Raw genomic sequence first — 23837 nt, forward strand, 5'->3', positions numbered from 1 at the left:
GATAAGAGGATTTTTAATAGTTCTTTTAACCTAAACCTCATTGCAGGAATCCGCTTCGGCGTTGAAAATTCAATAAGAAATAGTCTAAGATTGAAAAAATCTATTAACCTTACTGCAGGAATCCGCCCAAGGCGTTGAAAAGTCGATAAGAGGATTTTTAATATTTCTGTTAACCTAAGCCTTATTGCAGGAATCAGCTTCGGCGTTGAAAAGTCAGTAGTTGAATTCAAATTATTTATTAAAAATCCTCAAATATTGATCTAAAATACGATCTGACGTCACTGCAGTAACCGTGCGTCTAATACAATATTTGTCGGATCATAAAAACTATTTAATGCGATTGAAACAGTGACGCAAATCACGTGAATTTGCGATTCCATCTCGTGCCGAGCTAATTTGTGCCTAAAATCCCTTTTGGGTGTAAAAAGGACGCATTAAAATCTTATAAAAATATCTGTTAAAGATAAGTAATCTTATAATACAAATTAAATATAAAATTGTGAAAATTAGAGTGAATAAGTGACGTTTAGTTGAAACATTGTAATTTGAAACATCTAAGTAACGACAAAGTTCATCACTCCAACCTTGCGGTTTTCATTCGAAAGTAGTACATAAAATCTTATCCTACAACCCAGCCGCGCTCACTCAACCCAAATCCTAGGAGGAAGGTCAAGCGAGCTGCAACGTTCTGGAGGGATAATACCTGCTGTACTAGAACAATTTACATCGAAAGGTAGGTGAAAGAACTAATTTTCTATCCATCATAAAATATTTTTCGCTTAAACAAGAGCACTAGTCTCTTCGGGGACGTTTGGGTTCTTAATATTCGAAAAGATCCACTATACATAATAAATAATAGGAAGATAATTTCTTTCTCGTATTGTTTATTGTTGTCCGCACCCTCCATGATTAGATTGTAGAATATCTAGTAGGCAATAACATACTAGATCGTTATCAAACAGGATTTATGAAAGGAATGAGTACACAGACAGCTTTACTACGTTTCTGTGATCCTATCCGATTTGGTATAGATAACCGTTCAATTACAATTGCTGTATCATTTGATTTTACAAAAGCATTTGATAGTGTTAATCATTTATTACTATTGAAGAAGCTTCGTGCCTACAATTTCTCTGAAAATACTCTCAAGGAAGTGTTCTTGGGCCGTTATTGTATGCTGTTTTTATCTCAGACTTGGGATCTCTAATCGATTGTATTCACATTTTCTATGCTGATGATCACTATGTTTATATAACATGCTCGTTGTTGATCATCGATGAAACTATAAAAAAACTCAACAACATTATCATAAAGATCAATAGCTGGTGTACTGAAAATTATTTAAGATTAAATTCTGTTAAACGAAAGCTATTATCTCAGGTAGCCCGCAACATGTGAGAGATCCCATATGTGTTAATGCGCTGAAAATAGTAGTAAACGGGAAGACCATTGAATATGTCAAGTCATTAAAATATCTTGGAGTTATTATTGATGATACTCTGTCGTAGTATGAGCAAGCTATTGCTGCTAGTAATCGAGCTATGAGTTGTCTTGCTCGTCTCAAGATAAATAATAAGATCTTCATTACTACTATGCGAAGAAAGCTAGTGGTTGCTCCAGTATTTCCTACGTTTGATTACTGTTCTGCTGTATTTTCAAACATATCTGGTGTACTTCAAACAAGACTACAACGGAAATTCATCGCATGCATTAGATTCATCTTTCAATTACGTCGTTACGATCATATAACCCCATACAGAAAACAACCTGGTTGGTTAACATTACAAAGTAGACGGGAATTTTTAATTTGTTGTATAGTGTATAAAATGCTACATCTTAATCATGACCCTATTCTGCGAGAAAATTTCCGTATACTTTTATCTGTTCGTGGTCGTGCAGCGAGACAAAATGATGTTTTTTATCAACCATCTTGTAAAACACTATCATATGAGAAATCATTTCTATTATCAGCTATTAGATTATGGAATCAATTGCCATCGGAAAAAGTAGCTATGAATAATTATACTGAGTTTAGAACAGCCTGTTATACTAGATTTTTTGAAAGAACTACAGATTTATAATAATTAAAATATGCAAGATATATTTTATGTATATGTTTCGATCTCTTTTTATATATTTTTCATATACCTTTCTTATTAAGTCAATGAACATTAATAGTAATTGTAACTTTAAAATTTACGTTATAAGTGTTATTTAGTATTATTAAAATGATTATTAATATTATACTATACTATAATTTAATTTAATGTATATTTTGTATTATGGCCCTTAGGGAGCTGAGCTTCAGGGTCAAATAAAAATTTATTAGATAAATAAATAAATAGTCAGTTTTACATATATAAAATAATAAAAATACCAACAATGGTTGCAATGGTTTGACTTACCGTAAATAGGTTTAGGTGAGGTTTCGGTGAATATGATTCTAATTGATCGATTCATTAAGTTTGTTTTAATTATTTATGGGTTTCAAAATCTTCCTAGGCTATGTAAAATATAATTTGATAAAAAGTCTTCGCGCTGTTCGTGGTAATTTAAACTATAAATTTGTTTGTAAAATCTTAGCATTTTTCTCGGTAAAATAATTCTTTAAAATCTTCGCATTTATCGCGGTATAATATTCTTTAATTCGTCACGCTTATCGTGGCACAATTCAATATTAAAATGAAATAAAATGATTAAAATAAGATGAAGATAATCATCGCTACCGGCGCTTCCGATTGATTTTAAATCACGACTTACGACGATCAAGGTCCGGTTCGTATGCCCAGCTACCGTCAACCAAATCGTGAATTTAATAACACGCCAATTATTCTCCTGAGACTAGTAGAAAATGATATACCGATCATTCGAGTGCTTACGTCGATCAAGGTCCGGTTCGTATGCCCGGCTACCATTAACCGAATACTCAATCGGGACATCAATCTTCTAGCCACGAACACCGTCAAGTGTCCGGAGTTCAGTATGGTTCAGAGTTTGAATCCCAAAAGAACTGATGAGCCAAAGTCTATGGTCTTTTTATATGGTCTTCACCTATGAAAAGTGGTGGTAACTTGTTTCCCATACGAAAAGACTCGGACCCACTCGAAAGTTCTAGGTCCATGCACACGTGTGATCCCTGAGAAAGAGATTTTGACTTTTAAGTAGGCCGATGACCTGGCGCCACTTTGTCGCCGAACAGCGCTTGTGCAGGAAGCCATAAATTTGGTGGTTTCCATTAGCTTCCTCTAATTTCCAAGAATCACATCCAGTTGCACATGAATTGGGTGGTCTATGGCTTAAGACGAAAAATCAAAGAAAAGATTATCGATCTTATCCTTAGATTCTTAAATGGGAATGGATACATAAATTTTAAAAGTACGTTAAGTAAAAACGATGAAATTTAAAGGAAAAAGAAATCGATAATACGCGTGGTCCATTAGTACAATATGACCTAATTGTAAAGCGTTGACAACGCTCAGGTAAGTATATTTGTCCGATACGACTGCTGGCGTCAGTAAGTCGGATGTCATAAAAAAGGTCTAAGTGCAAGAGATCTTAGTGTGTACTTATTTGGGAGGAAAAATAATAAAATTTTTGAATGTAGCAGCCGTGACACAGGTTTAGGTAAGGTGTCAGGTATAACAGGGTACATTTGATATTACACTGGTCACAGAAATTAAGGGATAGAAAAAAAATCCGAAATTTTTAGGTGATTTTCAACATGCTGTAACTCGGTGAAAAATGGTCGTATAAAAAAACTAAAAAAAGCAAATTGTAGCCTCAAGTTTCTAGTTTTCAGATCTGGACCGCAAAATTTTTTATCATGTACGGTTCCGGAGTAATCATAAGAAAACCAACGAAAAAAAAATTTTCAAAATTTTTGCTGGTCTTTCAATACCTCTATGGGCGACAATAAATTTTTTTGAATAATCCGACTGTCTGAAATTTCTCGGAAATTTTATGCCCTTTAATTTGGTGGCCTTAAAAAGTCTCTACGACGATTTGGCGCCGAGTTATCATTACTAAAATTTTTTTTACCGCCGGCATGAGAGTTACCCAAAGGGTATGTTTATTAAGTTGACATTTGAAGCAGATGCAGTTACAGCGGTAAAAAAAATTTTAGGAATTTTTTTTGACAATGATAAATCATTGTAGATACAACAAAAAAAAAAATTTTGAAAAAAAAAAATATTTGAAAAAAAAAATTTTGAAAAAAAAAAAAATTTTTTTCAAAATTTTTTTTTTTTCAATTTTTTTGATAATCGATCTTTTTGATCAAAGAAATGAAGATTATCGGTAAAAAAACCATTTTCAAATCGAAAAAATGAACAAAAACCGAGAGACTACCAATTATGGTGATTTTTGACAAAATCGATAAATTTAAAGCTTCGGGGCACTAAGAAAGAAAAATCGCAGCGATTTGAAATTTTCAGGGTTTTTTCAGGGCACTTTGAGGTTGTAAAAAAGTCGAAGATATCCTTTGTTCATCCGTTATATCCAAAGTTATAGCAAGATTTCCGAATATCCTTAAATTTGTGAATTTTGACCTGTTTTTTACCAAACAATGTCGCTTTAAAAAAAATTTTTCTATCAAATGCTACTAATTTTGCCTTATAGAGAATGTTTTCCAGTTTTCAAAACCCTGCTTCCATTCTCTGTACGACTAATACATCCGGAGTTATTGATTATCAAAGCCAAAATGGACTTTTTTGCTTTGATCAATGATAACTCGGCGCCAAATCGTCGTAGAGACTTTTTAAGGCCACCAAATTAAAGGGCATAAAATTTCCGAGAAATTTCAGACAGTCGAATTATTCAAAAAAATTTATTGTCGCCCATAGAGGTATTGAAAGACCAGCAAAAATTTTGAAAATTTTTTTTTCGTTGGTTTTCTTATGATTACTCCGGAACCGTACATGATAAAAAATTTTGCGGTCCAGATCTGAAAACTAGAAACTTGAGGCTACAATTTGCTTTTTTTAGTTTTTTTATACGACCATTTTTCACCGAGTTATAGCATGTTGAAAATCACCTAAAAATTTCGGATTTTTTTTCTATCCCTTAATTTCTGTGACCAGTGTATAATAAATTAACTAATTGAATTTGAATCTCGTTTCCCGCCGTTAACCGGCCAACGACCTCGTAAGTTGCGAGTTAGTGATGCGACTTAGTCACCGGGCGTCGCATGATCACTTAGACCCGAGTATTCGACACTCCCCTAGACTAAGTTTTCCGGTGAACCGAAATGATGGAACGAGACTATAAAAATACCAACGGAACGTAGAATTGACAGAGTTGATCAGACGACCAGAAGGATCGGACGAAAAACAATTAACAGATATAATTAATACGAGCGACAACCAAAGGAATTTTTGGAGAATAACCCAGAGTGACGGGAGGAAGATATTTTATATTGGGAGAAATTCGCAACAGCGACTACTTATTTTGGAAAGCCGAACACCTGCTAGAAATTTAAGAGTTGCTGCAAATCATCAAGGCTGTCTGGCCGTTATAAATTGATTCGTGATCGTGTGAAAAATTAATTCAGGCTGGCATTTATTTTCATAGCCGTTTTAATTCCTTAAGAATAAAACTTGGATTAATTAACATCGGTGAAATCCAGAACCGCGTAACACCAACTCACTGGCCAAAATTCTAGTCAACGTAAATAAAATCTAGTCGTTAATTAATTATAAATTAATTTTAAGTGGATTAATTAAAATATCTAAATAATATTGAATGTCAATGAAAAGGACGCTAGAGTTTTGATAAGTTAAACGTTGAGTAAAATTAAGAACGGATTATTTTGTGTGTGAAATAAATTTGATTGGGAAAATTGTTAGTGAAAAGAAAATTATAAATTAAAAGTAATTAATGTATAAAATAATGGCAAATTAATTAGTAGAAATTAATAGTAAGAAAATTATAATTTGAAAGTATTAATGAAAAATAATGTTGGCGATTTTATTAGTAAAATTTATTACGAGTGGAAAAATTAATTAATTAATGATCATATTTAAACTAAAAAATTAATTAATTAATAATTGGAAAATTCAGTGAATTATAATGTGTCAAGCTAGTGTAGAAAGTTATATTGAATATTAGTGCAGTCGAGTCATAAAAGTCGGGTGAAGGAAAATCTTGAGTAAAGAAAAAGTTGATACGAAAAATTTTGAGTAAGGAAAATTAAATGAACAGTTAATAAGTAATGATAAATTAGAGTCCATTAGTTAATAGGATAAATTTAGTGTGAAGTAAACGGTGTCTGTGATTCAGGTCCGGTGGACAGATTTTCAGGTACATCCAGGGGATGTTTAGTTAATATAATATTAATAATGTTAATTAATATAATATATATAAATATAATTTTACAACGACCCTGAGCATCAAAAATTACATTAACATCCGGTTCTGGAAGGCCGAGTACATCTTCCAGTGGCGCCCTAATATTCGAATATAATACTTAGGTGCGACCAGACTTGGCAAGCTAATCACTCTGTCATACAGGACTTTCAGCAGTAACACAGGACACTTATCAACAATGCGTTCTCGCGGTTATAATATGTGATTCTGAATGATGGATTTATTTATTCAGCATAGTATGATTTATTGTATTGGTTTGAATGCTTGTGCGTTCTTATTCTTGTAGGAAATTTAATTCTCTACAAAAAAGTATTCAATTAGTTGTTTCGTAATCCTAACGGTTCATAAGTTATTGAGCTTTAAGTACTTGTTACTGAGTAAATTTGAAGGAAGATAGTTCGAGCAACTCTTGATCTGTGGACTTACCTCAAAACCACGCATTGATAAAACATGATAATTTTTGATCTGTGAAATTATTACCGAAACCACGCACAAGTAAAACTGAAACTAAAACTTAACAAAATGCTCAGAACTTATAAGCAAAAACAAAACGGAGACTGGAAAACTAAAAACAGAGTTACGGTATGCCATGGTGTCGCTCAGTGTGTAGGCTTATGGAAAGAGGGAGTGGTCCGGGTTACATCATTCCAAAGTCATGTAGATTAATATTGAATTTGCAACTTTTATTTAACAGCAATAATCTCAAAACTCTATTTAACAATAAAAAAAATACGGTAGCTTAGCACAAATAATATTTTTCTCTATAACGAATGCTTACTATAATGAAATTAATTTTAACAGGAAGTAAATTGACATCTAAATGATACGTATCGATATTTTATAAATAAATTAATTAATTAACTAGAACTCAACGATAATCAAATAATATTTGGTAAACTAGAACAATAATTATGGATCATCGGATTCGATACTCTAGAACGTTTTCTTTAGCAAAATCGTAAAACTAACGTACATGGATCTCATTTCGATGTTAATTAGACAATAATTGGTTCAACACTCAAACATGTTTCTTATAATTTTTTTATAAAATAATATTAACAATAAAACGTGAACGTGACTCTAAAAATGTAAAAATATTATCATAATTCTCTCAGATCGTGAATCTTTTCTTTAATTAAAAACAGTAGCATAATACCTCAAGACTTTGACTCGAATTCGATTAATTATTTATAATAATTATATCATACCTGATTACTGATAAATAAATATCAAGTAACGTCTTACACTGTTTAAATAATACTTTTGTAGCAATAATCTTAATCTGTAGCTTTCCGCAATGCCTTGAACTGTAGAATCATTACTGCACACGTCTACTCGCTTCAAGCGACTAGAGTCGAATGCTCACGTCCATTCTCCTCGAAGGTCTTCCTTTGACTTCTCTCTCTTAATTTGCAATTCTAAAACCCCAAACTCAATTCTATCGTTATCAATAACTGACCTCTATATTCTAAATTCCTAAATCCAACTCAATCTTTACTATATCGGTAACTGGCGGCTCAAGTCCTCACCAAACGTACTCACTAAACCCATTCTGAGTATGGATGTCCTTGGCAGTTGCTCTCCTGGAACAGACTTCAGCTGGGATCATAAAACTTATAAACTAAGTGACCTATAACTTCCTCAGCAGTACAAGTGGTCATGACTTGTCCTCTGAGGCCTGTCAGACTAATAATTTAAAAATGACCACACGGCTTCCACAACAGCAACGGTCACAGAATTACTGTTGAGGCCTGCCAAACCAAAACTCCAAAACTGATCCCATTCTGCATCCGTCAAATTCCTTATATACTGGAGCGCTAGCATCTCAGCTAGACCTCTGCAATCAACCAAGAAGTCTCAGAGGGATAGAACTAGGTTCTATCATCAGATGATACCGGGTGACTAATTTAAGTCCCGCTCCACAGTAACACTGACTCGTCCACATACTCAAAATACCAAATCCAAAACTCAAACTCTATCATTTTCCCAACTTTAATCTCAAACCATATCCCGTAATAATTTTCCATAATTCTGATTCTAATTCTTATTTTTCTTATCAAAAATCCATAACTGTAGCCAAACGTTACTCCATATTTAATTCTTAAACTATAACTTAATCAAAAATCTGTATCAAAATCGTAAATTACTGTAAGCTAAATTATAAGTCTTGAGTTACCATGCTCGTAAATACAAAAAGATTCGTCGGTGCTTGTGACGTTTACTTTTATTTGATCCCCATACGAAAAATAACGTCACAATATATATATTCGAAAACAAAATTTTTTGATACATAATAATACAATATCACTTTTCTTTTATAACACAAGTAACTATAAGTCACTTGCTGATTATTAAGATTACATTGTCAAATGTTTATAATCTTAGCTATAAGTTAAAATAACCATTGATGGTGAGCGTAGTTTGAGGGATAATACACGACCTCAGTCGTTCCCCTGGACCTTCTTCACTTCGAAAACCCCCATGAGCAGTCAATGAACCTGCCATATGCACCGACACACGACGACAACAACAATAGAGAAGATTTAGTGGGACCACTTGAAGCAAGCATGCTTGCCTCAACGTCCCAGCCTTTCCCCAAAAGGGAAAAATCTACGAGAGAGACAAGGAAGAATAAATCTCGAAAGTAATACCTACTGCAGCGGCTATTTCATACTTCTCATCTTTCTATCACTCCGTACAGATCTACGCACCAAAAGCCAAGAAATTACAACCAGCCATATAAAATCAAATTCACTGCTCTTACCAGCCCGGTAAAAGCAAATGAATTCATTTAATGAAAAATTGTAACCTTTTCCTTCTCTCGTATATGAGACAATGATAAAGACTAAAATCTATACTCAAAATCTTATGAATTATTATTAAACTAAAAGAGAAAAGCTTAAAAACTACTACAAGGATCTAATGAACGTCAAACACCTACCAACGATTACCAGCAGTAGGAAACGGACGAAGACAAACGGAAGAAATAAAACTTAACATCCTTAAAATCTAAGGTTATTAACTAATTAAAGAAATGGAAAAGGGGATTTATGGAACCCTTAACCTAATCAAGTTTACACACGAATTTAAATAATTATCTCTTTAGATTTTTTTTTCATTTTTATAAAAAGAGGTGTGGTATACGAAACATAAGGGTATACAAAGAAAGAGATACATATATACATGTCAATTAATTAAAAAAAAACTAATTAAAATTTATTTTTCTTGGGAAACTTCGTGTCCTGCGGATACCCTAGCCACAGTACGCACAAATAGGTACTGACGGTGAGCACTTCTCCCAAAATTCTTCCAGAATGGCCCTGACCCTCGGGGGAGACTGCTCCAACATTCCCCACAGATGAACTGGACACAAGGCCGCCACCAGCTGAAACTCAAGTTATAAACATTAGAAGCATATTCATACTGTAACGGGGTAAATTGGGTCATTTTATTGACCAAAATCGTGATTTATCACTGATGGTCGTCTACCCTACCGGCAACCCCAAACGAGCATTCAATTAAGTTTTTCGACTTGTCGCCAGGCGCGCTACTCGAAAATACTCTCACGCTAGGCCCAATCATAATTAATCAAGGGACGGGTTTTCCGATAACAACCGAAAATAATCGAGCGGAATTAATAAAACTACAAGACAGCAGCAAAAAAGACAGTAGAGACCGGAACGACCAGACTGAACAGACGTTCAGGACAGAGTCAATAGGATCGGGCAAACATCCAGACGCCCAAAGTAACAACCGGGAATCCAAGCTATTTGACTCAAACGAAAGGAATCAATTCTAAGTTACTATACCCAAATAAAGAAAATTCGCGCTAACGCAGTAACGGCACTGAAAGAAAGCTTGAATAACGATGCCGAGGTAACCACAATGAAGAAAATGCTAGACGGCTTAGCCCTCGAGTCATTTAAACGCGGATTACTAGACGATTTAATATACGGAGTAAGTGTGCAAAATCCTGGCGCTTTCGACGATGCATATAAAATAGCATTACGGCTTGAGGAAGACCTTCGAGGTAGCTCTCACCGTAACTCTAATTATTTGGCCTACGCGCAATTCGAATCCGCAAATCTTGATTTACCGCGTAGAACTCGAACAGTAAGTTCAGACTCACTCGCGAAGACAGTACTAGATCTCCTAATTCGTATAGTAGATCTCCGTTGCGAGACACAACTTCACCACGTGATGAACGTAACTATCCTGAGCGTAGTAGTTCACCTTATCGTCCGCGAAGTCGATCACCTGGAAGTTACTACCCATACTATCCTCCACCGGGATACTTCCCCCCAATGCCATATATACCTCTGATGCCATACCAATACCCACCTCCTGGAGCATATCCACCTCCAGTGCCATACACCACACTATCAAAATTATTCTCCCCAGGATAACAACCAGAACAGTTCTAACAACAATTATAACAATAACAACCCCAATAATTACAGTAATCGTACCAATTATGATAATAATAACCAAAGATACGCTAATAATGGTTATAATAATTATAGTAGAAATAATTATCGAAATGACAATTTCAATAGTAATCCACAAAACCAACAGAGTAATTCAAGACCAACTTCTCCTGCGCCATCTAAAGAACCGTTAAACTCCAACGCGGTTCGACGGAACGACGCGACATCGAACAGCGTGAACCCCACGGAAACGCGTCCACCATCAATCAGATTCCTGACCGTCGAAAATTCGTAATGTGGTCTGAAGTCCAGGGTAGAGGACCAGTTGTTACTCTAACAGCTCCCGAGTTGCGAAACGGCAGAGCTCGTTTCTTAGTCGACACGGGTGCTGATATAAATGTAATCAGAAAAGACGCACTGGCCCCTCGCATAGTAACGGATACTTGGGACTCAGTATCCATAAAAGGAATCACTACTGAGCGACTTGACACTTTAGGAACCACTGAGATTTCGTTCTTCTCAAATCCCGAGAAATTTCACGTTCTCGAAAATCCTTTGCCAATTCCAGCTGATGGAATTGTCGGCATAGACTTTCTAACTAAAGAAAAGGTTGAACTATCTTTTCACCACACTACCATAGTCGCAGATTCCGAACCCGTACACCCAATCCCGCTTGAAAATACCAAAGGTGAACCATTTAATACACTTTCTGTAACTGCATTTCGGAGTGAAGACGAACCCTCATTATTTCTGTTAAAAGCCAGAATTTGAACAGTAATACCAATAAATCTTTGCAAGACAGATCTAAAAACTGGATTTTTACCTCGCATTGAAACTTGTGAAAATATTTTCATTGTTAAAACTATTGCTGATATTCCAATACCAGAAAAACGTAAACCTGGTCGACCTCGGAAACAACCAGTTACCGTCCAATCAAGTGATCCGACATCACCAGTACGGCATGCCAGAGACAGTGCTTTTCCGAGCCTCGCTAGTAATCGCGTACCACCTTCCAAAAATTCTGAAAAACCAGGACCACTATCTAAAAAAACTCGAACGACTGACTATCAACTGACATACGTAAATAATCAGCAAGGCAAAGAAACACCTGCGCTAACTGCACCAATACAGAACCCACTGCTTAGAAATGTTATTGAAGTATCACCTGGACCATCCTTAGGAAATGAAAACTATTACTAGGGTCAACGTGCTGAAGATCCGACTTACGAATCGCCACTTCCAACTAGGCAACCCGAAGCACAATCCCACGGACCATCTAACGTAACCTTTCGACATCCTGTAGGACGATCGACTCCTGCAGTTATCTTGGAAGGATCTACAACAGATTCGGAGAGAGATGACATAATACCACGGGGCGCAGCAAGCAGACAATGGGCTAATCTACCTAATCCACCCAATTTATCTAATTTACCACCTATTTTACCGACTATCGACGAAATTCATTCAAGTACAGATACGGATGAAGAAGTACAACAACCACAACCGAGAGAAAAGAAATCTGTAGCTGATACTGTTCCCTGCGAATTATTTTACCCCGGTATGGAGAAAAATGAAAATAAAATATCTTTGCACACAATAAATGAAAACTCGACATACTACAGAGATAATTACTTGCATTTCATTTCTGCTGATTGTGAACTTACAACTATCACATCAGAACTACTAATAGAAACAGATAAGATCGATCCACAGGATTTGAAATTGAAGGAGCCCAAAATTAATCAAGTATTGATAACACCACACGGTAAACATAAAATCCTCAGTGCAGTGTGAAAGAAAAATCTCTTTGACTCATTTTCCATACAAGAGTTAAAAGATGTGCTAAAAACCGTCAAAAATGTACTGAACCACTACGGCGTAAAAACTTAGCGAATCTCAAAACCAGGAGATATGCTTGAAGGCTTAAGCCAGTCACTCGTCACTGACGTGCTCAAGAAATGCTTAGATGACTGTGAATGTTCACTCACCATTTGCCATGGAAGTGTAACCATACCAGACGAAGATGTCCGCAAAGATATCATCACGGAATATTACGAGAGCCTAACAGGTGGTCATAAAGGTATCACTAAAACATATCGAAGAATTCGTGAACGTTTTTACTGGCCAAACATGAGAGACGACATTACAGAGTTCATTCGCACCTGCAGAAGTTGTCAAGAGCAGGAATTGGTCCGAATCAAGACTAAGGAACCAATGATCATCACAGACACTCCTGCAGAGACCTCCGACAAAATCTCAATAGACACAGTGGGACCACTGCCTCAAACGCCATCAGGTAATATGCATATCCTCACTGTGCAAGACAATCTCACAAAATATTGCGTAGCAGTGCTAATACCAAACATAAAGGCTGAAACAATTGCAGACGCACTCGCTCGTCATGTGATTATTCAGTTTGGGTGACCTCGCGTAATATTAAGTGATCAAGGTAGATCGTTTGTTGGTAAAATATTTCATCACCTAGCCAAGCTTTTTAAAATTAAGCAAGTAACTACCTCAGGGTACCATCCACAAACTAATGGATCTCCAGAGCGTAGTCTTATAGTATTGGCAGAATTTATCAAGCATAACGTAGATAAATATGAAGATTGGGACAAACTCGTTCCCTTCGCAATGTTTTCATATAATATTTCTGTACATGAATCCACTAATTTCACCCCTTTCGAACTTATATACGGTGAAAGAGCGCGTATACCCAGTTCTTTTCCACCTCCCGACAAAACCGAAACTTATGGAACTGACCTACACGACTTAGTCAACCGTATGGATGACATGAGACATTTTGCGGCATCTAATATAAGTAGATCCAAACACCGCTCTAAACGTTACTACGAAGCTCACCTGAACCCCGGTACATTGAATGTTGGAGATCAGGTATATGCTATAAAAAAACCTCGAAAAGGTAAATTCGATTCACACTATATAGGCCCGTATATTTTAGCTGAATTGTTAGATAATAACACCGCTATAATTGAGCATGAAAAGGGCAAACGTTCTCCTAAACACATGGATAAGTTAAAAATCTGTAATACTAGAGATTCTACTAATACTAACACTGACACACAATCTGATTAACATATCACTATTTCCCGTATGTCCTACTAATCGTTATGTTTTAGTTATATAAAATTACTCCAGGTAAAACGAGTAAAAATCCGAGCACCATAGGGTGGATAAAATTCATCCTCTGGGTAACGTCAGCTGTCCAATTGACGTACGGATTTATGGCATACAACTGTGGGGCCCCATTAGGGTGAGCCAAAAAAAATGACCTATCGAATTCATGGGTTAAAATGAACCTATTTACCGAGAAAAAAATTTCCCTGCAAGGAAGGATTTTTAGATCAATTTTAAAAGGTGTCGGTGGGCATTCAAAGTTTCCCATTTAAATAACACGTAAAAAAATCTTTTTTCATTAAAAATACCATAACTTTTGAACCGTTTAGGATAAATTTTTTTTACATCGCAGATTCTTGTAGAGCATAAAATTTCCTAACAAATCTACCTCAGGGTCATTTTTTTCAATTAAAAAATTCGTATATTTAAAAGCTTTGAAAAGCGTAAAAAATCAAAATATGCAGTTTTAGTTTTTTTTGATTAAAAATGGTCGTATTTAACAAAAAAAAAACTTAAATTCAAATAAAATAGTTAAAAAATATCGTTTATAATCTATATTTGTCAAAAGAAAAGTTATTATATTTAATAATTAATATTTTATTGCATTTGAAATCATGTAAACACTGTTGTTAGTCCTTAATAAAATTAAATTTATTACAATTAGGATATTGCTGACGATGTAATTGCACTACTTGTAAGATGATTTGTTTTTCTTCTTCATTTTTGGTTAGAGTTCGATTGTATTTCTGTATCAACGCAATAGCTCGTTCAGCGATATCATTAACACATTTGATGTTTTTAACAATATTGGAACATGATTTCTATGAATTATTTTCTGCCCAATGTTCTGGCTCAATATTTAAAAAGTCCGGTGATAACTCAAGTAACTCAAAAAATTCTAACGATCTTTTTGTGATAAAATCACTGATATTTTTTGAGCATATCGTGTCAAGTTGTGTTTTAGTTAATGTAATTTTGTTTTCATCAACTTCGTTTTCGTCTTTTTTCGTAGCATTAATCATTTTCTTTTTTAAATCCAAACTTATACTAGAATTAAAAAAGGACATTGCTGCAAGTCTTTCTGTGAGGTACCATAAGTGTCGCGAAAATGTTAATACAGTAGCATTTGAGATCTTTTTGTTGATATTTTTATAGTTGATTAAAGTTTTCAAAAAATTTAAGTCTTGAACTGGAGCTTTTATCGGACAAGGAGCTTCAAACCATGCTTTCACATAAACAATACTTATGAAACTACAAACGTCACCCAATCCAAGCAAATCTTTTTTACTACCAACATTAAATTGTTTTTGGAACATATACATTTTGAGGCAATATATGGCCTTGGACATCCATCTCGCATGATGAGTTGCTCCAGGAGCTTTAAATGTAATAGGATAAGTTTGTGTGCCATTTAAAAAAATATAGACTAGTTCCAGAAATTCTTTATAATCATCTCGAGGATGGTGTTCCTGGAAAAATTCAATAATCATGTTTTTTAGTATTTAAATGGTTGAAAGCTCGAATTGACTGAAACTAATTAAATAACCAAAAATAGTTCATACATGGAGTTGTTTCGAAATAAATTCCAATACATTTTCTCTTTCGTCGATGACTTTATTACGTATAATTTTATTGTCCAATCCAGTTATGTAATTACTCTGATCAATATTTTTCCAAGTTTGCCGAAATCGTTCAAACGTAGAAACATTTGGACCTGACATTGCAGGTAAACAAGTTTGGCATGCTTTCTGAAGAACCAACTCATAAACATGATGTCGACAAGCGAAATAAAGAAATTTCTTTTCAAGCATACGTTCCAATGTCGCACATGCACCACTGTGCGGTCCTATAATAATAAATGTAATAAATTAAAACTGAAAAACAGTCAAACTTTAACCCAAGTTTCGTTTACCTGTATTGAAAGCCGTTGTATCGAAGCATAAGCCTTTTATCTTGTCAGCAATATCCCAGTCATCTAATGAGTCAATTATTGACCAAGTTTGTTGCTCTCCTGTCCCGCTTTCGATTTTTGGTATCTTTAGTAACTGTTCGAAATTTGAACCAGATACAACAACTGCAAGCCTATCAACTTTATCATATCCACAAACGTCAACAAGAAATTTCGTATCCCAGTGAAGAAAAAGATTGTTCGGAAATTGGATTTTGTCTTTCAAATCATTTACGATATCTTTTCTAGCTTCTAATCGACGCCTTCGAATAGTAGTGTAGCTTAAATAAGTATCTTCAACTGGCACTCCTAATGACTCAGAGTAGGCAGCGAGAATATATACTGCGTTTCTGCTGCTAGTATTAGTTTGATCGAGAGCACTCACTACTGCAGGACTTATGACGTCGATTTTCTTTGGTTTTTTATGATTTTCAGGATAGGGATCTTCTAAATCTGAAGCAAATCGTTTTAAATCATTGGAAAATGATGAAATAGATTTTTGAAGCTCCTGTTCAGGTGAAGCATAAAAAGAAGTACTTTGACTCGTACCTGAAAATTTAAATGAATTAAGAAAGTGTAATTAATATTTATACAAAAAAAAAATATTATAATCTTTGAACGAAATAACTTACTTGGTAATTCTAGCTCTGGAATTCGTATGTCACTTAATGCAGACTTTGCAATTGAACGTCGAAGTCGTGTATCTTCGTTTAGCAAAGCTTTTTGTTCATCAGTTAAAAATTGTTCTGATGATTTCTTAGAAATATTAAACAACATATCTAACTTTTGAGTAAACTCCCTTTCCTTATTTTTTTTGCAATAGTTTTTTTATTATTTCGGGATTTTAAAAGAGATTTCCATTCCCGAAATAAACATTCAATTTTGCCCATAACATAAAATAGCTTAATTTTAGGAAGATTAAAATTACTCCATATTTTTATTACGTCATTGGCAACTTCTGTAGCACTCTTCCGAATAGTTAGGTTAAAGGACTTATGTTTATAAAAGAATAAACTTAAGATTTGTCGTTTCGTTGGAAGTTTACGCTTATTAATTTGGCTAGTTTCAAAACCAACTACAAATATTGAATTTCCAGCCATTTTATAATTTTTAATAAGTTGATAGCACTCTTTTTTCTTACTTATTTTTAATATTTGGAGAACTAAGTGACAGGTTTGTTATATTAGAACAGAGAGGTTATAAACAGAAATTATTTTGTAGTTATTAATTAAAAAAAGATACACTATCGTCCATTAGAACTCAATGACATATTATGATTGAGTAATCGAAACAAACAGAACTTCTTAAATAAAATGCTTGTCAGAAGAAACAAAAACTTAATGAATATTTGACGGCAATGCCTCAAGAGAGCACCACTATCGACTCTTCCAGGAAGCTACACTTTATGAACAATTGTTTAAACGACGGAAACAGCTGATTTTACTTTTTACCGACAGCTGTTAAGTAAATTATTACTTAATTTCTTGAAATCATTTAAGTGTTGAAAAATCTAAATTTTGTAATTAATAACGTTAATAATTGTGAGAAAAAATTTTTTAAAACGAAGGCAATCATGAAGTTTTTTAAATACAAAAATATTTTGTTAATTTTGCAACAAAAAATTAATAAATATAAGAACTTTTTTCTTTGACAAATATAGATTATAAACGATATTTTTTTAACTATTTTATTTGAATTTAAGTTTTTTTTTGTTAAACACGACCATTTTTAATCAAAAAACACTAAAACTGCATATTTTGATTTTTTACCCTTTTAAAGCTTTTAAATATACGAATTTTTAAATTGAAAAAAATGACCCTGAGGTAGATTTGTTAGGAAATTTTATTCTCTACAAGAATCTGCGATGTAAAAAAATTTATCCTAAACGGTTCAAAAGTTATGGTATTTTTAATGAAAAAAGATTTTTTTACGTGTTATTTAAATGGGAAACTTTGAATGCCTACCGACACCTTTTAAAATTGAGCTAAAAATCCTTCCTTGCAGGGAAATTTTTTTCTCGGTAAATAGGTTCATTTTAACCCACAAATTCGATACGTCATTTTTTTTGGCTCACCCTAGGCCCCATCAATAAACGTTACTTCATTATCCCTACTAGATATTAAAGATTGCAATATGCCTGCCGCGAAACCAACAATTAAAAACACCAAGGTCCAACTGTTGCAATCCAGCAGTTTCTCTCTTATAAAAGTAATTCAGTGCAAACTTTACATCCAACGAACAATTTATCATTGTGGCGTACTTGACCACTTGTTTGTAGAAACGAGCAATAGTATGGAGTTTATGCAAGAATGAAGTCATGAAGTTTGCAAATCGGTTCATGATAGCGGACTCTTCATGTACCGAGATACTACACTTGCAGGTGTTCAGAAAAACGCAACGACTAGATTCCCGATCACCCTAGCACGTTCATTCACCGCCGGTGGTGGTTGTACAAAGGAATCATATACCGATCCATACGGCCAATGGGAAAAAGTCACTGTAACTGGACATGCTACTTTCACTCTGCAAGACTACTACACTCCCATTAATCTGGATCAAAATGAAGTAATATTATAATCTGGAGTACGATGCAAATATTAGCAAGCAAAATGTATGGACATCGAAGGAGGAAACACCTTTTGGGTCTTGCTACCGCCTGACCAGTGCAACTCACGCAAGTTCTCAATACTCTATGAAGGAACAGCTAACAAGATACAAGATCACGTCGATAGGAAATTCGGAGAAGAAGTATATTTAGTAACTACTGGAGGCGTAAAATTCGCACTAACGACGAAGGGTCATATTGCAAACTGCGCCACCAAACTGATTAAGACTGAACATCCTAGACTCTTCATACTTGACTCCGAAAATAGCGAATTTTTCAACGACGCCAACAGGATAGATACGCAATCTATGGATCTTTTCACTTACATCGACACTAAATTTGTATATCTAGAACGCCACCTTCACAACCAGATCATGATGCTGTACAACGATATGATCAGACAGGAATGTGAGTAAGAAAAGAAGGTTTTGCAAAATGCACTTATTATAGCTATGCTAGCACCTGATAAATTTGCATTCCAATTCATGAAGAAACCGTGATATATTGATCATGTCTCAAGTGAAGTAATAAGATTCGCTAAGTATATAGCAGTGGACGTAAAAAGACGAGATACAAGAGAATGCTACCAAGAATTACCTGTACTAATAGGTAACGACACATACTATTCGCTCCGTGCGAAGTCATGGTAGGGGAAACCAAATCGATGCCAGTACAATCTACCGATGATTTTGGTACTAACGGAGGATATTTTATTCTTTCAGTATATCAAATACACGTAATAATTTTAATTTTTTTTGTGTTTTTAATTAAAAAGAAAAAAATGAGCCACTTAAGTTGTTGTTTTGTAAACTGTTAACATACAAGTATAAAAAGTGATTGCCAATTTTATAAATTTCCTGTTGTGTCATGGAAATTAAAACAAAGAAAAAAATGGATAGCTGCAGTAAGAAGGGAAAAGTAAGTACTACCATAACCTTAATTTCAATCATGAAAGTGACACTGAAAATTGCAGGCATCAGAAAATTTATAGTTTTTTTTTATAGACAGTTTATTATTATTTTCGAACAATAATAAAGAAAATTTATATTTTGAGGTGTTCATTCATTTATTTACTTAATACTAAAAACATTGTCTGATGTCTGTAACAGCAAGTGTCAAACTAATATCATTCATACATCTTGTATAAAAAAATTAATTAAAAATTTCATTTTATTTCTTATTAAGTGTTGTGGATCACGATGGTATCCCAAACCACATGATTATATTTGTAGTCATCATTTCATTGGAGGTAAAAAATCGGAAGAGGAGTCAAGTCTCAGCTATGTTTCCACAATATTTCCTTTGTTTTGTCCGCCGCTTAATTGTTAATTATTTATCCGGGATTACTCCCTTTGGTAGCGATAGTAATTTTTGGACAAGCGGGTTGGAGGGTGCGGACAACAATAAAGAATACGAGGAAGAAATTATCTTCCTATAATTTATTATTTATAGTGGATCTTTTCGAAAATTAAGAACCCAAACGTCTTCGAAGAGACTGGTGCTCTTGTTTAAGCCAAAAATATTTTAAGTATGATGGAATAATAGTTCTTTCACCTACCTTTCGATGTCAATTCTTCTAGTGCAGCAGCTATCATCCCTCCAGAATTGAACAGCTCACTCGGCCTTCCTGTAAGGTTAGTAGAATGGGTGCGGCTGAGTTGGTAGGATGATATCTTATGTACTATTTTCGAATAAAATTGAACGTCTTGAGTGATGAACTTGATCTTTTATTTAGTATTCTAAATTACAACGTTTTAACTAAACGTCACTTGTTCACTCTAGTTTTTCACAACTTTCATATAATTGCGTTTTTTTTCACATCCAAAAGGGGTATTTATGCGCAGAAACTCGGCACGAAGCGAGATCACAAATTCACGTGATTTGTGTCACAATTCACTCGAACCGGATAGATCTTCGAGATCTTTCAATTGCAATTGAAAATTATACGATACACGATAGTTGATTATCAGCCGAGTATCTAGCTCAATTGGCAATTTAATTTATTAATAATGACCGTAAATGAATAAATTAATATTCTACACGAAATTATTCAGCCAGGTACCTAGATTGATTTACGGTTTTATTGATCTGAATTTTTGTAAATGAATAAATTAATATCCTACACGAACTCAATGAGCCGGATACCTAGATCGATTTACAATTTATTTAGAGTAAATTTGGAAAACCGTAACAGATAAAATAATATCCTACACAAAATTAATCAGCCGGATACCTATATCAGCGACGATTACTTATTCCCACGTCGGAAGATTTCTGCAATAAGATTACGGGCTATCGACGCCGTTTACGCGGACCAGGAAGTCAAAAATAAACTAAAGGCGCTGAGCCATGGTGCTCAGACTTTTTATAGACTTTGCTTGGCAATTGATGGGGAATTTTTAATTATCGTCATTGGTGGAAGGTGACGACAGTTTATTGTTTATTCGTTAAACTTATTGCAGTTGTCATCCCACTATTCATCGCTGCGTAAAAAGGTGAAAAAGCTGACGCTGCGTTTTCGCGCGCTTTGCAAAGAGGAGCTCAGAAACAATTATTTTAAATAATTAAAATAAAAAAAATTATTTGGACATAACAATCCCCCGGAAAGTAAGAGGGTTGCAAAACTCTCTTGCTTTCCTAAACATATGTCTCCTCTTTTGAAAAGCTCGCGATAATGCTTACAAATTTTTTAAAAATGTCTCGAAACTAGATATATGAGGCTATTTAAAACATATAAGATTAGATTTGGATTTTCTCCAATATTTATGGTATATATTAGGGTGTGTCAAAAAAAAATGTTTTTTTTTTTTTTTAAGGTCTCATAGTCTCAAAAGCTTCTTTGGGACCTAAAAAAAATTCTCCTAGAAAATCAGCTCGATATCTCGAAAATTGGGCTGGCGGTTTACAAGTTCATTTTCCCATTTAAAATACATGTATAAATTTTTTTTTTTAGTTTTTCGAGGAAAAATCAAAGAAAACTTTTTTTTCCAATTTTGAATTTCTCACCTTTATAGGAAATTGAATTCCTTACAAAAATGTCTTGAATAGTCATGTTCGTAACTACAATATAAAAAAAGTTACAAGCCCCCAAAGTTAAAAAAAAAATAATTTTTCTTTTATGTATAATTGTTATTTTTACTTTCTTGTTATTAATTGGTGATATTTTTTTCTTCTAATTTTAAGTTTCAATCTTCTATATAACATCTTCAATCAAATTTTCAAATTTAAAACGTTTTAGTAACTCACTTAACCGCTACAGAACATTATTATAATAAAAAAATTTATTTTATCGAGTGATTGACACCAATACACAAAAAAAGTTAATCGTCACAGTTTTAAATTATTTTTTAAATATTTCTTACATAAAAATAGCTATATATAGAAGATTGGAAATTAAAATTAGAAGAAAAAAATACAACCAATCAATAACAAAAAAGTAAAAACAATAATTATACCTAAAAAAAAAAACTTTTTTTTTAACTTTGGGAGCTTGTTACTTTTTTGATATTGTAGTTACGAGCATGACAATTCAAGACATTTTTGTAGGGAATTTAATTTCCTATAAGAGTGTGAAATTCAAAATTGGAATAAAAATTTTTTTCTTAGATTTTTCCTCGAAAAACTAAAAAAAAAATTTTTTACATGTATTTTAAATGGGAAAATGAACTTGTAAACCGCCAGCTCAATTTTCGAGATATCGAGCTGATTTTTTAGGAGAATTTTTTTTTTGTCCCAAAGAAACTTTTGAGACTATGAGACCTTAAAAAAAAAATATCATTTTATTTTGACACACCTTAGTATATATATGTGCGTTTACACATATATTTTTTATTTTATCTATTAATATGAATTTATATGGTTTTTCCCTAAAATCTACGATTTTCCATCACCATAAGGATTAAATACTATACTATGATTAATTAAATTTAGGTTTGCATTTATTATTTGATCAAAATAATAATTATTTTTAAATATTTCCACATGCATATGGTGCATACACATATGCATAAATATGAATTTGAGAAATATAATGTAAAGAAATAAGCGGGAGAGAATAGTTCGCAATTGGTGCAAATCTGCATTGACCCGACATCTAGCGATGTTTAATTGCAAGTTCATTTTGCCACGTCTGCACGAGCGAATTTGATCTCCGGTCGCCGTCTTATCTCGGTACGCATTCCAATGGATTTTACGTGTGTAGTTTGTTCTCAGGCGTAGTAAGCAACTAGGATGTACACAACTAATCGGCAATACTTGGGCTATTCAACCTGGTTCCAAAGTATGAGGAGCCAGTGTCATTTTGACGGAAGTTTTGTTTTATATATATATATATATATATATTAGGAAAAAAAAGAACCACAATAAATTTTCTCTTTCCCTTTTTTTTTTTTCAGCAAATAATTAGGATCGGGGTGATCGTGGAGGCTTTAACGCGCCCGATTAGCCCACTCGTGGGGTTGGAGCTTTTGAGGCAGCTGAGAAGGATGGTAAAGGTGCTCCCCCCAGAACTGGAGCTGGTCGGGGGCCACTTCACCCTAAGTTGGTTCGTGGCGGGGCCTCGGGTTCGGCTGGAGGTCCTGGGCCTGTATGATAAAAACGGCGTAGGACCTGAGAAGGTAAGAAAAGAAAAATTCCTGTGTTTCTTTCAAACTTAACATCACTTTGTTAATTTCTTATGTTTTTCCCTCCCTTTTTTTTTAGATCAGAAACGGGACTACTGCGGGATATTGAGGGGGAATAAGTACCCCACCAGTGGTTCAGCGTTTGGAAAGAAGAAGAGGAAAGAAAAAGATAAAAAAATAAAACCAATTTAAATAATAATGATGTATCAGGCAACAAAAAAAAATAGATATATAGTCAAACGCTAATTCCTACGTGTTACTTTTTTATTCATACCCCCTTTAGTAATAATTTATAATTAGGTTAATTAGTCATAATTTAATTAAATTAAGTTTATTCATATGTTAGTAGCCATTTATTTTATTATTAGTTTTAGTTTTTAAGATTTAGTTTAGTTTAAATTTCCCTGATTAAAAAGAATGATTAAAAATGATTTCACACGTTAAATGTCCATAAGAGACAGGATTAGAAATGATTTGAAGGATTAAAAAGTATTTAAAATGATTAAAAATTAAATCATTTTAAATACTTTTTAATAATTTTTTTAAATCAGGGTTTAGTTTAATTTAATTATATATTATTAATGATAATTTATTTAATTTACTATGAGTTATATTGAGTATAATATATTTATATAAGCGCAGATTTAGTTTAGTTCTTAATTAGTTAAATTTAAATTTTAGTTTTAAGGTTTAAATATGTAGGTAACTAAATAATTAATTGAGATTGTAATATA

The 23837-nt window shown here is 33.7% G+C and overlaps 1 long non-coding RNA gene across 1 annotated transcript in view; it reads left to right on the plus strand.

Moving 5' to 3' along the window:
* Positions 1-23448, plus strand: part of LOC130671872 (uncharacterized) — a 151886-nt gene extending 128438 nt beyond the window's left edge. The window contains exons 3-4 of the long non-coding RNA XR_008990601.1: positions 22876-23097; positions 23183-23448. This is a non-coding gene — a long non-coding RNA (uncharacterized LOC130671872). The remainder of the gene's footprint in view (positions 1-22875; positions 23098-23182) is intronic.
* Positions 23449-23837: the final 389 nt, after the last annotated feature.

Source organism: Microplitis mediator, chromosome 7, assembly GCF_029852145.1.
Source record: "Microplitis mediator isolate UGA2020A chromosome 7, iyMicMedi2.1, whole genome shotgun sequence".
NCBI lineage: Eukaryota > Metazoa > Arthropoda > Insecta > Hymenoptera > Braconidae > Microplitis > Microplitis mediator.